Below are 12,174 nucleotides of genomic sequence, written 5' to 3' on the forward strand. Positions count from 1 at the left end.
GTAAATTTCATGGGTACCACTGAGCAATTTGCATGTTCAATATAATTCGAAAAGCATTATTACCTAAACTTTACTGTACTTATAATATGCATGTATAAGGTTTTACAATGAAATCTTGTTGTTGTTGTCTGTAGCCATGTTGTTTAGATGGATATTAACAACAAAATGAGAAATCTTGGTGTAAAACATTATATAGAACTTACATTATGTACTATATGCATAACAAAGTTTAGTTAGCAATCCTTTCTTTTCAGTTTATATCCATCAACACATTTTCAAGTGGAGAAACAACTACAGCCACATAAAGTAACACTATTGTGTGTTTGCATTAAGAAAGCTATTGCACATTAAACATCACATGACAGATAATGCAGTTAAAACCCATATGTTCACTCTTTGGTCTTTAAAGAGACGCTGCGCAAGCTACCTCCTTAAGCAGAGGAATATAATTACCCTGCAAATTAATGCATCTAGTGAACATGAGAATTTTGCCCTATACTGGTCTCATTTCTCTGGCTGTGAAGTCTCTAGCCACCAAAGGGCCAGTACACTTCAGTTTGTCTTTATTAAGCAACAAGCAGGTTTAATCAACGCTTGGGAAGCTGCATGCTTCCCTCCCTCTAATGTGCCATTAAACTCCATTCAGAGTGACTGAACAGTTGTCACACAAAGTGAAGAAGCACAAAGTAATCAATGGTAGTTAAGAACTGTAATTTATCACCTTGCCAGCGGCTGTGGCTGTGCAGGAACACGGTGAGGGTAAGACAGGGGAAACTCAGGTGAAGTGCTGGCTGTGGTCTTGCCTGGGTCAGGGCACAATTACTCTTCATCCAACCCTCGTCATGACGACTGACACAGGCAGAGTTCAATTGGAGGCATTATCTGGGTATATCAATAGCATGGAATTAAAAGCCATTGATTTTTGCATGGGTTTGTGTTCTATTCTCTTTTCTCTCTCTTTTTTCCCTTTTTTTTGTTCCTTTATATACACATGAAGTGAGAAAAATAAGGACATTTTGCTTCTCACTTTTTTGTCTCCCATGCATATGTCCAAGCAGCAGAGTTCACTCTCCCACTCACTTTATAAAGATCAAAGCATGATTGCACATTTTAGAGATGTAATGTTAACAGTAAATGCTCACTAAATGCCCCCCCCCCCCACCCCCCACCCCCAAATCCTCCACCCATTTTGAAGACAGATATCAAGTTCTCCCTCTAGTGTTGGAAACATAGTCTAGATGCAATATAAGATGAAAGTGCATTGGCATAGAGTAGTGCTCAAACTTTTCATAGCATTCTGTCCATTCAAAGTTTAGTACAATAAACACACAGATATAAACAAAACATAAAAACAATAAGTTTTTACTACAGGTACGTAATTACTTAAGAAAACAACGAGCAATTTCTTAATAAGAGATGTTTTAGATCACTTTATTTTAGATAGTTATTGCAGGCACAGTTACAAACTTACCGTACTCTTATCTGATTGTATACATTTAATCAGATGAGAGGAAGAAAGTAAAGAACTCACCAGATATCAGAAGACATTGAGAGAAAACGCTGAGATGTCAGAACTCAATCAAAAGCAGTTCAGAGCTGTCAGAGCCAAAAGATCAGCATTTTGAGGGCTGTAGTCATGGCTATAGAAAGGAACACAATCTCATTGTACCCTCAACAAGAGCACTGAAGAGGGGTAAGCAGAGTAAATAGACCTTTATGTCGATTACCATGACAACATCCACAACAACACTTTTTTTTTTCTTCAGTACAGATTAAATGGGCTTTTACCAGTAAGATAAAAGTGAATGCCATATATGTGTAAATCTGATAGGGAATAAAATGTGAAAAAGAGTTTTAGTGGCATCGAAAAGTTTAAATTGCTACAAAGCAAAGCAATATAATCAGCTTTAACAGGAAGTCAGTGTGTGTGGTAGACTCTTGAGGTTGATCTTTCAGAGTGAGAATATAAAAGTGACCTGTGTATCTGTGTGGTTTGTTGATGTTTGGTGCGTAAATTGTGCAGAGAAAGAGGGTCAATTTTCAGCACAACGGATAATGGACTTAATTTTAGTCTGGATGCATCCTCCTCCGCTGTCTGTGTTTTTTTTTTGTTTTTTTTTTCTTACTGTTAATTTGGATTACAGAAGCAGTTGAGCACAAATAATTAAAACACATGAGACTTTCCCCATCAATGACGGATCTGGAATCACAGCAGAGAGAGAGAGAGAGAGAGAGAGGGGGGGGGGGCCTCAGAAATAAATGATGTCCAGCAATTGCCCACAAATCACAGTCCACATGATCAGTCAGAACAACCAGGGAAGAGAAATAAAAAGTTGAAGGTTCCAAAAAGAAAAAAAAAAGAAGAAGAAAAATTTCAATTTCAAGAGCATTATTATTTTCATTAATCATAACTCTGCTGTCACCTCTATCCTTATGCCTTAGCTAGAGATCCATTATATGCTCCATTTAGCCCTGGCCATATTACCTCATATGTTTTCCTGGCTGACCAAATAAGACTTAAGAGATAAAACAATTTACTGTTCATTATGAGCCATGTCACAGGAATCAATCTATTAACCTGCACTAACTGGGCTGGCCGCAGCCGGCTCAGCGTCCTGCATCACGCTGAGGGGAATGGATATTTATATATTATATGTCCATGATCATAAAGAGATGTGGGTATTTAATTTGCACCCCCCCCCCCCCCCCCAATACCCTCCCCTTCCACGTTCCTACTCTTCACCTCGGTGGATGGCTTTATTTTCCTGGTGGCCAAGGCGCCCAGCTCGCCTTCACGCAGCCTCTGACCTGTGAAAGATTCTAACAAATTAGCTTCTATTGTGGAGCCAAAGGTGCCATCAATGAGGGGACGCTCCGCTGAGCCTGAAGCATGATGGGAGAAGCAAGCGACAGAGCAAAGAGCCTTGACGTGATTGAATTAACCCTTTGTAGGGAATGTGCCTTAAAAAAAAAAAAAAAAAGGTTTAAAGGTTTAGACCGCCAGTACTGTTTGTGGAAGAACAGGTGCCAGGCCTGGGATTCTGTGAATGTCTATTCATAGAAATAATGATGATCCTTTTGTCACTCAGCCTTTGTTAGGTGAACCAGATCTTTCTCCATTCAAAGAAGGACTGAGAAAAAGATCAAAATAATTGTTTTTTCTTTCTTCTTCTTTTTTTTTTTTAATGTTTCTCTACAACTGCGATGTACTGTAAGTGCTCTCTATTCAGCTTTTGGGTGTTCTGAATGTGTTATTCCATTCATTTATTGATTTGAAGTGCTATTTCACAGGTCTCCTATGGGTCTCTTTGAATACATCCTAGATGAGGTGTTGTTTTCTGGCTTTGCTATTCTGTCCAGTAAACATTCTTAAAACACTGCTGAAACTACATAATTCAACCATAACCTACTCATCAAGCTGAGCACTTTTCTTTTTTCTTTTTTTTTTAGCTAACACAGTCTGTTGCTGTGGTCCTCCAGGCTTGAGTTTATTGACATATCCATGTATTGATGGATCTCAGAGAAAGCTCATATTTGTATGATAATGAATGTTTGAACTGTGTGTATAAAGGGTCAGCCATCACCTGACACCCTTCTAAGTGTCTAAATAAGCTGTTTCCTATTAAAAAGGGGAAGGGTGATTGTGTTTGTCTACTGTGTGTTAACCTTATAAGCTGACGTGTTTGAATTATTCATTCCAGCCCACGTACTATCATTGCAGCTTTATACCCAGCATCTATAATTGCACCATTCAACTTAAGTGTTTGATACACCTATTTTTAACTGTTTCCAACTTTTTTCAACATCTCTGTCCTTGACAAATGAATTGTCAAAGTGAAATAAGTCCAAATACCTCATTGTTCATGCCTTTTGTTTCGGAAGGGGGGGGGGGGGGCATGGAGAAACAGAGAGAAAGCAAGAACGAGAGAGAGAGAGAGAGAGTAAGCAGGACAAGAACTGTGTTGTGACAAGGACCCAATGCTTTTCTCTGACCTTGTGATCAGCGCTAATAATAAAATCGGACTGTGTTTCATTAAAATAATCTAGAAATCATGCTAAGTGAGCTATGACAGTGAGTGGGCTTAAGGGCACGTCAGCAGAGTTCCAGTCTGAGGCCTAACCTCCCCCACTATCCCCTCCTCACCCACACATCTGCATGAAGTAAAGCCTGGAGATCTGCATCTACCAACCTGCTCCAGCTGCCTCAGGTGACTGCTGATGATTTTAAAGAGAGTATAACCTTACTGAAAAGATCAATACTTTCATGAAACCTCCGTACGAGCACAGTTCAGGCAAACGATTTCTTCCATTTCAGCCAGGACATGTTATCTTGTTTTTTTATTAATGCCAAGAATTTGAAGAATGGCTCTTGAAAGTATGCCATGATACCAAGAGTTTAGAGAAAGCAAATATCCTTGATTTCATGTTATATAATCTTGCTCTGTCCATACACGTAGGTGGTTGATTTATTCAACCACACTCTTCAAAGTTTTGCTAAATATGCAAATTGATGATCTGATACTCACCGTTATAAGCTTGTGTAATTGAAGCTTGTGCCTGTCATTGCTAACACCAGTCTTTTGTGTGTGTCATCTGCTTGCGGCTGTTGAAATAAGGTCTTGTCTATTTATGAAGACAAGACACCTAATTACTGATAGTGCTGTCATAACAGTCAGTTGTTTTCCATCTCATAGCTAAATAGACATTTTCTTGTCCATCTTAAAAGTAAAATATACACATACCAGTGTAAGGTATTAACAGTCCAGTGCTACCCCTCACTGCATGCCAGTGAGCATGAGTACAATTTAAATTGAATGTTGGATTGGACTATATGGCCTCTACATTGTTTGACCTTTTTTGAAAATGTCTTTAACAGATTCAGCCTTACACAGACAGCTGTGATGTTCACTCTTTCTCAGCCCATTTTCTGAGAATGGTTAACAAAATAGCTTGGGCTACTCATGGTCATGTTATTCAAAATCTTCAGTTATTGACACCCACACCAAACTGGGAGGACAAAGACTATGTCTTATACTATATTTGTGGTGTAAATTTGGGATGGCAATGTAACACATTTTGAGGAGACATTAGCACTCAATTTGTCCACTACAACTTTTACTAGACTCATCCCATCCAGAAAAGGGAATTGGGCCAACTGTATTCAATTATTTTCCCAGGTTCTCCTGCCTCCTATGTTCAGAGCCTGACTTGTGTTTAAAAAAATCAGCGCCCCCCCCCCTCCCTCCCCTGCCCAAAAAGCTTAATAGTTTTGCTGACTGGCTAATTAAACTGATTTCCTTAAAACATGCAGTATTTATTGAAACAAGCTTCCATTGCTGCTTGCAATTAGCACGTTTAAATATAAACTGAGCATGCATTTCTTACAAAGATTTATACAAAAGAACATGGGAATGAAACAGAATGTCAAATAGTGCAGTTTTGTCTTTGAAAGAAGTAGAGTTAGGATTTTTCTAAAGTGGATTTGCAAAAATGATGGTACTTAAGAATGACAAAACATTTTGTTGTTCTCCATTTGGCGAGAATTGAACATTCATAAAAAAATAAGTACTTGACTAGATGTCCATCAAAACAGTGTGAATTAAGTTTAACATCTAGTCTAAGAGACAATTAGGACCCAAGTCACCCAAACCCAATAAATTTTGATTGATTTTACCTGTAATGACTGTTTAATGGCAATAGGTGGCTACGAATCATTTCATGACCTCCAGTGATGCTATTTAGGAAGCTTGCAGTCAGTGTTGGGGGTAATGAGTTACAAAGTAACATGTTACTGTAGTTAAATTACTTTCCTCCATAACAAAGTAAAGCATTACTGTTCAAGTTTCAGTAATCATATTACAGTTACTGGTTTATTAAAATGTCCTTTCCTGCATTACACACACCTTTTCAAAAGAATGTTTTTCGTGCTGAATATTTAAATTTAACTTACTAAACAGATACTTCCAGGAATGGGTGCTAACTGGTCAACGCAGTGTTCCAGCAATGTTATAGCACATGATTATAGAAGCAGCTATGATGCAATACTTACCTGCTCACCTTAATTGTGTATCTATTATATGACTACCCCCTGTCACTAAGCAGAGATTGGGTCCTTGACAGTAGCTCCTGTTAAATGGGACAAGACAGACAACTAGTTAGTTAGCTAGCTAGCAAGATCTGCTACATTTGAGAAAATCCCAAAATGCGGTGTGGCCAGACAGGACATATGGAGAGTTTTAATTACAAAATATAGATAACGCAGATGTCGGCTGATGATGATGATACCAAAACGTTTTACTAGCTACCTCAGAAAGTACCAGTAGTTAACCATTGAAACTAAATTATTACATCTCAATTAATTAAGCTAGGTACTTTTGTCACAGGTCAAAAATGTGTACTCATGAATGAGGCCACGCTTTGCAGTTATTTTAGAACAGCTAAGGGATGTTCTTAGGCACGACACAAAGCACATGCGTGCTAAAGCTGAGCTAGTGCTGCAGTCGCTGTAAACAAAGATCGATTTCAGTCACAGTTTCTAGATCAGGTTGATAAGTTATGCCTTTAACTGTGTTCATACTTTGCACAAGGCTATTTCATTGAAAATAAAGTAATAAAAGGACTATGATGTTTGTATTTGTATTTTTATGTGGTAAATTGGGGAATTAGTTTTAGAGAGTAACTCAAAAGTAAACTAATGAGTAGTGTAATTACTTTTCAAAAGGAGTAATGAGTAAAGTAATCCCATTACAATTTAAAGAAGTAATTGGTAACTCATAACTAATTACTTTTTTTGAGTAACTACCCCAACACTGCTCGCAGTACATTGGTCAAAAACATATCATCATCATTATCTTGGCAAACCATGCAGATGTTTCTCAAGAAAGTACCGTGAACATTTTAATATGACGAGCAATATTCAATACAACTGATTAAAGTGAATTAAGTTGTATGGAACACCTTACAATTCATGCTCAAATCTAACATAATATAACTGTAACGAGCTGAGAACAGAGATCCAGTGATATTCCATACATCATTTCTTACACAGCCCTTACAATAATATATTTTGTCAAAGTCATTGAAATGGTAAGCTTGTTTTCTGCTAAAGAAAAAGTTTTGTCCAAGCTGATTTGTGTAACCTTTCCTCTTTAAAAGGTTTGTTGAGTCATCTGAAAAGATTGTTTGTTTTGGTATAGATTTTGGTATACCAGGGCAAACATGCACGGCTTATGAAATAAACCAAAAGAAAATGTCCAGTGTTCTGTCCACTGTTAAAATAGATACAGTGGTTAAATGTACCCAAATTATTGGAATGTGAAATTTGACAGTCAGCTCTTATGCCAAATTATGCTAAACAATTAATGGGGATATATATATATATATATATATATATATACACACACATACATACATACATATGTATACGATTATATATCTTATGCTATACCGCCCTGGAGAAAAAGTTGACAAAGATCGGTATCGGCCGATCAAGGCATTTTTTAACTGTTTGGTACAGGCTTTATTGAGCTGGCTTTATTGAGCCTACCTCAGCTGTCACACAGGTATCATAAACGGAAAGCATAATTTGTGGCAAGACACGGCTAAAATGTCTGCAGTGTGGAAATATTTTAAATTGGGAAAGCAGTCCAGCAGCCACTTGTAATGTTTGTAATGCGAGCATTTCGCGAGGCGGTAGGAGCTGGGTTCAATACACTGCTACCGCTTTGATAACGGCACCTAAAAAATAAACACTCAACGGAATACAGTGAGTTCACTCACGTAACTCAGGCAAAGGCTGCTCCGAAGCAACATATATTGGAGGATATACATTTAAAAGGAGAGAGAAATTTCCTCGAGACAGCGACAAGGCCAAAAAGATGACCGGAGAGGGTAATTGAATCAGTCGCTTTGGATGACCAGCCCATCGCTGTGGTAAGTGCTTTCAAATTCGGCAAACTGAGGCGAACGTTCCAGCCGAATGGGTTTTCTTTTAACTTTTAAATTTGAACGTTTTTTTAGGTCAGCGTACTCCGACGACATTAATCGTCAAGGCTACTAACAACAACCAAGGTATCATTTCAAAACTGAAACACCTACTGCTTTAGCTGTATGTGATGTATGCGAGTTAGCCTAAACTAACGACCAGGGAGCAATACAGACGCTTAACCAACGCTAAGGACTGATAACGACAGCATACAAAAAGATGCTTTCAGAAAAAGTACCAGCGAAACTGACAGACAAGTTAACCACATGAATTACTGTCAGAAGTTTAAATAAAATCGAACACTGTTGTATATTTTATGGTATAACTCTCATCTGGGCACATCTCCCTCAGTCCAGCGTCCATGCTTATTCGCCAAGAACTACCTCCTTAGACCGTTTATGTGTGTTCACAAACGTTCGCAGTGTACTCAAAGTAAACGAAAAACCTGTTTGAAAATGTTCGTGAATATTTGATTTCTTTGCTAATTGAACGCACCTCAGGTTTTCGCCGTCTTTTTTTTATGCTTTTGGAGCCACGGTACGCCCTACCATCCTGACACTACATTTCAGACACTGCCCTACTGGAGCTTTACAACAAGGTTTAATTTGTTATTTTGTAAAAAAAAAAAAAAAAAAAATTAAGGTACAGCTTGGATGCAGGCAATTTTTTCCTAATGCATTGCTAATCAGTTGTCAGGCATATACACTGAATTTATTTTAATACCTTTAATATACTTGAAATGTGCACTGTGCAACTGTATTACCTAGGAAAATACAAGCATTGGACCGGGACTCAGTATCGGGATCAGGGGCAAAAAAAAACTGGATCGGGACAACCCTAACACACACACACACACACACACACACATATATACATATGTGTGTGTGTGTGTGTGTGTGTGTGTGTGTAAGATTTGAAATTTTCCAATTAGGGGTCTCAAAAGAAAAAAAAAAGCGTGGGAACAACGTTTCATTTATTTTTCATTTTATTTTCTCTTAAATGAGAGATAAAACAAGAAAAGCCAGTTGAAATAAATAATCTTGTTTACTTGAAGAGGTTAAATAAGCACGAGACATCTAATCCACTTTGGATGGTGGAATGTGGAAAGAAAATAGCAATATTTCTGATGTGAGTTCCCATAGCCAAAGGACAGGGTGACAGACATTTATTTTTGCACAGCTGGGAAGGTCACCTCTTGTGATATTCTTATTTATTAATTTAATGCTGTAATAAATTCATTTCTCCAGATTCCTAGCTCAGCTTGGGAGGTTAGGCGAAAATCCGATCCAAAACAGGATAAGAGAGACATTTTCATCATTCTGTCAGTAATTTTATTTTCATAGCCTTGGACAGTTCAGTGCATAGACATACTCCAATTTGTATGTATTGTGTTACAAGACATAAACTTAAGTTTTAAATTGCATAAGAGCATTTGAAACTATTATTTATTTTTAATGAAACTGCATTTCACGTGTACAATGGTCTTAACATTTTTCACATATTCTGCACCTAGTTTATTTAATAAGACTTTATTGGTGGGCATTTGTCATCAGTCAAGTGATGGGTATGTCTAGTGTACAAGTCTTAGGTCTCTATGTCGGTAAAAGCGGACCAAAGGTGAAGTGTTTTCATGACTCTGGTATTATTTGAAGAAATAAGATCCTTTTGGCAGGACTCTGGTTATTACCCTGCTCCTCTGTCATTGTTTGTGCCAGAGTTACTGGGTAAAGCAGCACGGCGGGATGTGTTGAATGTAAAATATAGTGTTCAAAGGGATTCAAAGGGCCGAGTGAAGTTGTGGTGACATAAAATAGCTTTTAACGCAACACTTTTAAGGTGGTGATAAGGGTCCTCTTGTGTCTGTCAAATTTATTCAGACCCATGCATCTATGGGTTTGAGAGAGGGGTAGACTAGAGTGGCTGGAAATGAGTATGAAATGACCTTTTTGTGTGTGTTTGTGTATATGTGTGTCTGTGTATATGTGTGTGCGAGGGAGAGAGAGAGAGAGAGAGAGAGAGTGTGTGTGTATTTGTGAATGTGTGCATAGGTTTAAACATGAGACAAGGTGCTTTCTTAATCCGAGCTCCTGTGCGATTGGTGTTGCAAATGTCTCCATCTGGGCTAATCTTCTCCTTCTCATATGCGATGTGAAGCCTTCCGAGTTAACGTGACATTTCCAGAAAATTAGCCTTTCAAGTGACCTAAGTGTCTCTGAGCATTTCCAGATCGGAGGACTGATAGGTCTCTTTTGTTTGTTTATTCACACTGTTGTTGGCAGGCTGTTCTGCTCGCAATTATAAAACAATACTCAGTCTGCATTCAAATGGATGGCTCCAACGTTCATAGTTCAAGGTAAACAAGAAATATCTGTTTGTATTTGACTTATTTGCATAGATTGAAGAAAACTGGATAACTAAATTATCAGATCATTTTTTTGTATTTATTTATTCTTTTTTTTTTTTTTTGCGACAATTGCTTCCTAGTGATATTTTATCTGTCAGACATGTCTGTCCATGCAGTATCATAGTGCCAGAATGGTTTTCATAAGGACTGGAAGTGCTGAGACAAAATTAAAAAATCTTTATGAACTGAAGGTTAAACTATTTAGAAAAAATAATGTGATCTTATTTTCTCTATTTTAAGAATATGGACCACAATATCTAACAACATAAATATTAACAAATTAATATTCCCTTGATTTAAACAATATTAAATAGTGAAATGTGAACTTCACTTTCAATTTGCGCAAGCCTTATATTGCATATGACAATCAAAGAAATCCTTTGCAGAAAAGATAATGAAATAGAACATTTTAAAAAAAGAACACAAAGTCCCCTTGTCAACATTGTTACACTCCAGCAGCCATTTTAAGGTTAAGTTTGGAAGTACATTCTGTCTATGATATATCTGTAATCAGTGAAAGACACCATACACACTTATCACCATGGAAGAGGGAGATGCTGCACATGGAAATGGGTTTGGATAGAAAATTAAGTTCAAAGGTCACATGGGCCGGTCTGAGGGCTAACAGCAGATGAAATGTGGCTATTTGTTTTAAGCCAAGAGTGATTTCATCTTGGCTTGAAAAGGTCAATGTGACATGAAAAAAGGATTCGTCTCCACTGGTGCTGGCTGAGATGCTTGCTCTCTGGGCGCCTGTGTTTACTTTAGTATTTACACTTGGGCTTACTAACCAAGTCATTATTCACTCCACAACAGCATCTTCAGGCTAGAGGCAAGCACCATTTGCTTCGTGAGTAAACATGTTCTTCATGCTATTTCTGTTATTCTGAAGTTCATTGTTAATTAGACTACATTTCTGTCTTCGAATGTAGTAGGCAGAGAAAGCAAAAGTTAATGGATGCAAAAGGGTTTAATCCCCTTTCCTGAGTACTTTCTAGAATTCCATTCAGCTATTATTATTGGCAAACACTTTTTAAAATGAAAATGGCACTGGATCTAGACTCTGAGCACAGGTTAGTTTACCCAAGGAAATGTATGTGCCTCATGCCCTTAGCTGTAGCCACACAAAGGGAAAAATAAATAAGGTGAAGAAAAGATTCCATACCTTTAGGGGCCTGGGACTGTGGAGAGGACATTGAGGTCAGAGCAACTTGATTTGTATCTCATGTCCTGTGGGATAGGGGAATACACCAGGCCAATGCAAGTTAGCTGCCCTTTAGCTACCCCGCTGCACCCAAACAATAAGCTGGAGTACTGCTAGATGAATGAGGCCCATGTTCATCTCACCGCTACTGTAGGAAGGTTGGGAGTTGGGGGCTTTTGCTTTGAACATGGGCACCAAATACACTGATTCAAATCAATGTCAGAATTTTCCAAGAATTTATTGCACACAAACACCCTCCTTCCCTCTCCCTCTCTCTATCTCTCTCTCTCTCTCTCTCTCTCTCTGACACACGCACACACACACACACACACATCCATTACGCCACACTGAAAGTCAAAACAATATGAACAAAAAAAGATCTTTTGTTACCTTGCTTTATTTATTCTGATTGTTTGGATGGTGTAGTATGCTCTACATGTAAGACACTTTTTTTTACAGTTTACACCAAATGAAATGCTACACTGTAGAGGGGCCACTGTTTAATTTGTGCAATGAATGGATGTAGGGAAGAGAGAGAGGAGGGCTGCTAAAAGTTCCTGGAGCCAGGCATAACTAGGACAT

This window comes from Chanos chanos, chromosome 2, assembly GCF_902362185.1.
Source record: "Chanos chanos chromosome 2, fChaCha1.1, whole genome shotgun sequence".
NCBI lineage: Eukaryota > Metazoa > Chordata > Actinopteri > Gonorynchiformes > Chanidae > Chanos > Chanos chanos.